This window comes from Oryx dammah, unplaced genomic scaffold (genome assembly GCF_014754425.2).
Source record: "Oryx dammah isolate SB20612 unplaced genomic scaffold, SCBI_Odam_1.1 HiC_scaffold_5, whole genome shotgun sequence".
NCBI classification, from domain to species: Eukaryota; Metazoa; Chordata; class Mammalia; order Artiodactyla; family Bovidae; genus Oryx; species Oryx dammah.
This window is the reverse complement of record NW_024070189.1, coordinates 20,691,837-20,697,517: the sequence shown is the minus strand read 5'-3', so window position 1 is coordinate 20,697,517 and position 5,681 is coordinate 20,691,837.

Below are 5,681 nucleotides of genomic sequence, written 5' to 3'. Positions count from 1 at the left end.
AAATAACCTCTGTATGCAGTAGGACTTATAACTAAGAATGTGGTTGCTTGTACAGAATCAAATGTTTTATTTTTATTTTTTAGAATCAAATATTTTAAAGTAATATTGTTTTAATAAAATATTAACTAAACCTTCAGAATTTTAAGAAAACCGTATAAAAATAAATCTAAAAGTACATCCCTTGATGCCTCATCTGATGCAAATTATAAATCTAAAATAGTTTACTTTCCACAAATCTCAACATACTGCCACACTTGAGGCAATTGTCTTAATTTTTATTTGTACTTTGAACACAAATAATCTCTACTAAGCTCTGGGATTTAATCATCTTTGGAGTCACTCTGCTGCTAAGTTGCTGTGTTACCCTGCACAGTTCATTTTAAAACTCAGGATTTCAGTCTTTTTCACTTGTAAAATTATGAGTAACAAAGTATATATTATAGTGGTTTTCACTCTAAGATTCCTTAGAGATGTTTCAGAGACAGCAAGAGAGAAGCTTAATTTTGTCTCTCTTATGCACTGAGATCCCACACAGTATGTCATGAAAAAGCAGGGATTTATCTGACTCCCCAAAATCCATCTCAAGCAGATGTATAACCTAAGTAAAAAAGACACAACCAGCCTCAATATATCTGCAAACAGGTGTCATCCTTCAATTCTTGTATATAGACATTCTTAAGGCATAGCAGGACCCACTTCCTATTCCATTTTATAAAAGGATCTTGAGGGGGTTTGTTCAGTTTGGGAGGAAAAGGACTAGGGTAATCAAGTGAGCTTTGGCTTTTCTAGTTAGTCCACTTGGGACTCAAATTCCTAATCTGCTATGATACCTTAGGTAGGTTCTTTTAACATCTCAGATTTTCAAATCATCCCCATTTCAAAATCAATATCCCACCCTCCACAGTGCTGCAGTGATTAATAAAATACCTCATGGAACTGGAATGTTAAAACTGGGTGTCTTTCCCTGGGTTATAAGAATCCCCAGTCCTCTGACGTGGCACCTCTAAGACTTCCAATAATCCCCGAGGCAATTATACACATCGATTCTCTCTGTCTTTTAGGCTCTAGCTTCCCCAAATTTTACTGATGCCTCAGTCCACAGGAAAATCAGTACACTTACTTCAGTTTTCACAAGCATTTATAAGTAAAAGTGTGACCACATAAGGTGGTTCCCATTTTTTTCTCTCTTCCTCACTCCCTCTCCCACATCTATTTCTATCTTTCCATGCCTCCCTCCAGAACTGGCCTGGGAGCTTCAAATTTTTCTCTATTATGAAAAACATCTCATGCTGGAAAATCATGGCAATAGCTATTACTCATATCCTGATTCTAGCCCACACATTGTCCATGCATTATTTTCAACAGTTACACAAAATGCAATTCTATAAAATTTTAGACATTGTGATTATCTCCCCCAAATTTATTCTATCAGCCACTCATTTAATAGTCTGTTTTGGTTTCAGAAAATCTTGTTACTCAAAGTGTAAAAACATCACCTGGCAAACTATAAAAAATGCAAAATCTCAGGACCCATTCCTGAATCATGAGTTGGAGTCATAGACAACCCCATTTCTCTGGCTGCACAATCCTTGAGAATTCTTCCAATTCATGCCTAAGCCACTTAGTGCCATAAATTCTTAGTTTTAGGAATCAGTTTAGGGTGTGGACAATGCAAAGATTGTCCAGTCAGAGCAGTGCTCAGTATTGGTGCTTTGTGCTGATCAGCAGACACCCTCTCCTTCACATCATACCATCCCTCAAATATGAACTCGGAAACAAAAAAAACCCTAGTTGTTCTGCACAGCCATCTTGCAATGTTGAAGACAAATCCAATACAAAGAGGGTCTCAGTGACTTTCAGCAGAGTGAAGCCAGAACTCTGATGAACTGCCTTCTGAGATGTATCCTACCTTTTCAACATGTAAGCCAGCAAGCTTAACTGACTTTTTAGGCTGGATGAAAGCCCATGACCTAAAATCCAAATCTGGTTTGTACTGCTCCAAACTAAGAATAATTTTTACATGTTAAAAAGATATAGGAAGAAAAGAAGAAAGAAGAAATGAGAAGAAGGAAGGGGGAAGAGAAAGGAGGGGAAAAGAGAGGGGGAGAAGGGGGAAGAGGGGCAGAGGGACAGATGGGGAGGGAGAGGGACGGATGGGGGCGGGGGGAGAGGGGAAAGGGGTAGAGAAAGGAGTGAACAAGGGAGGATAGGTAGGAAACAGAGACGTATATGGCCCACAAAACCTAAAGCATTTACTATTTAGCCCTTTACATTAAAAGTTACCTGATCCTTAAGCCAAACAAAGCATCCAAATGTTCTCTTCACTTGTTCATGGATGTAAATGGCCTGGCACTTAGCAAATATTCAATTACTGTTAGTTCTCACTTCCACTCTCCTAAATTTTACCTTCCCCAAGATTGTGATAGAATACATAAAACTACCAAATGAAGTATGCAAATATTACATAATATCATATTTTTACAACTCTCAGTTCTGTTCAGTCACTCAGTCATGTCTGACTCTTTGCGATCCCATGGACTGAAGCACACCAGGCCTCCCTGTCCATCACCAACTCCCAGAGCTTGCTCAAACTCATGTCCATTGAGTTGGTGATGCCATCCAACCATCTCACCCTCTGTCATCCCCTTCTCATCCTGCCTTCAGTCTTTCCCAGCATCAGGGTATTTTCCAATGAATCAGCTCTTCATATCAGGTGGCCAAAGTATTGGAGTTTCAGTTTCAGCATCAGTCCTTCCAATGAATATTCTGAACTGATTTCCCTTTAGGATTGACTGGTTTGATCTCCTTGCAGTCCAAGGGACTCTCAAGAGTCTTCTCCAACACCACAGTTCAAAAGCATCAATTCTTCAGCGCTCTTTATAATCCAACTATAGCTTTCTTTATAGTTCCCCTCTCAAATCCATATATGACTACTGGAAAAACCATAGCTTTGACCAGATGGACATTTGATGGTAAATTCTCTATATTAATTAAGAGATTGTATTGCATTGTTAATAGTTAAAAACATTAGTTCTAGAACTAGTCTGCTTGGGACCCAATCCTTATCACTCACTAGCTGTGAGACTGTAGACAAGCTATTTAACCTTTTATACCTCTTTTTCCTAAAGTTCAGTCCTGGGTGTTCCTTGGAAGGACTGATGTTAAAGCTGAAACTCCAACACTTTGGCCACCTGATATGAAGAGCTGACTTATTTGAAAAGACCCTGTTGCTGGGAAAGATTGAGGGCAGAAGGGGACAACAGAGGATGAGATGGTTGGATGGCATCACCGACTCAATGGACATGGGTTTGGGTGGGTTCCAGGAGTTGGTGATGGACAGGAAGGCCTGGTGTGCTGCGGTTCATGGGGTCGCAGAGAGTCGGCCATGACTAAGTGACTGAACTGAACCTCATTTTCCTAAGTACAAAGTGAAGACACAGGCAAAAAAAAAAAAAAAAAAATTCTGCTGTTGATTCAGTTTCTTTTACATTTTAACTTAATAGTGGTACATTGAAAATGAAGACTCTGTATGCTATAGTATATATTTTAATTACACTTTTATAAACCTGAGTGAAATATAATTAAAATGCACTTGTTATAGAAAAAAAAAATTATTCATTGTACCTGGCTTGACAAGATGGTTAAATGAGTAAATGTAAAGTACTTCAAATTAGTGCCTAACACATAGTAAACAAATTAATAAAGTTATATCTCTGATTTACAATTTTCTAAAATGTTTAAGTATCAATCTAGACTCATTCTGATGTTGGTAGAGATGTATAATCCTTCAAAAATGCTCACAACTGTAGGGAAAGGTCAGATTGTTCCCAATACTACAAATTTCATCTAACTGATCACTGAAATATTCACTTAGGCTTTTAGCACACTGTTCTTAAGCAGTAATGGTTCAGGATTGGTGTTGGGTTGGCCAAAATGTTCATTCGAGTTTTTCTGTTACATCTTATGGAAAAACCGTAATGGTTTTTTTGGTCAACCCAATAAAAACATTCTTCGTTGCCTGTCAGTTCTCAAACTGTGGGCACTGGGAAAGAAACAAGACTAAAAGAGTACCCAAAGAAATTGTTACTCTGTTTTCTCCTTTATTGGTTTAAATGATAATCTGTCACTACTAAAGAATAAGAAATATCCCCTAGAGCATTGCTTTTGACCCTTCTAAACTTCCTCTTTTTCTCTAACTTTATTTTTAGATGGATATCAAACAGGAAATTCCACTCCACTAAGAAATGGTGAATTTTCTAGCTAAGACTGGAGGGTGGGACCCAATGGAAAATCAGTAATGAAGAATGAACCAGGAAGTTAGGGAGGGGAAGGGTGAATAGATAAGGGTGGTGGATTCATGTCAATCTATGCCAAAACCAATACAGAATTGTAAAGTAAAAATTAAAAATTAAAAATAAATAAATAAATTTAAAAAAAAAAAAAAAAAAGAGGCCATTTCTATTTTATTTCCCCTACTAGGAGTGAAACCAGTAGCTTCCGTTTATCCGTAAGGAATAACTTCTAAAAACCAGATCAGTTGATTTCACATTCAAAACTCAACAGACGGGCAAAACTAGTGAGCAGATATAGCCACAGAACTGTTCTAATGCCCCCAACACCGGATGGATGAGAGTGTGTAGGTACGAAGAGACATAACAATGATTTGCCACTTACTGCTAAGTGTTGCCAAATGTGCTTTAAGCACCTCATGTACTGGAAATACACTGCAAATTGTCTTCCTTATGTTGTGAGTAGGAACAGAAGCTTTTTCTTTCTTTCCTGTTTATATTATCGATCACTACATATTCAAATCCACCTCTTCTGCCTTGTGAGAAACTGATATATAGCATCTAGTTTATAACACTTTGTACCATTTGGATTTGAAACTGTAAGATGCCACATGTGACCTTTCTGAATGAGTCTATTAGCCTAAATGCAGGTTCAACTTAAGCCAGGAAATAAGAAATCTCATACAACTACTAAAATTTTCACAAATTATTCTGAGATTCTCAAAAGACAGCATTATATCATAGATTAATGAATCAACTGGACACATAATTCTACAGATCAGTATTACTAAGGATCTCTAGTTTCGGTTTCTGTAGTGGCAAAGATGTGGGTGTAGTAATACTCCAAACTGAGAGATGAGAATTTTTGGTGAAGCATACAAAAAGGGTAAAAAACTTTTACACACTTTACTTATGTTACCAAACTGGCAAGCTCATGTAACAGAGACTGACCTGCTGATCATAAGACACCAATGTATAAAGATAATGATTAACAAATGACTTAATACTATGAAAGCTTTCTAAAAATCTTAATCTACTAAAAATAATTTAAAAACTAAGCTGCTTTCTTAGTCTGTACTTTTAATTATATTTAACATCTTTTTTAGCCAAATAATATCTGTTTAAAGAACTGAAACAGTGCACAAGAGTAAATATATATCCAGACACATATATGTACACATGTACATGTGTGTATATACATGACTCCCTTCCACGACAGACACAATCACAGAGGAAACTACATATTACTACATAGTTTATTACATCCTTCCAAAAATTTCAATACAATATAGGAATATATATTCTTTTTCAAAACACAAATGGTAGCATCTTCTTTACTTTACTTTTTTCACCTCACTATATTTTTGGATTATATTTCCTTCTAATCCTAGT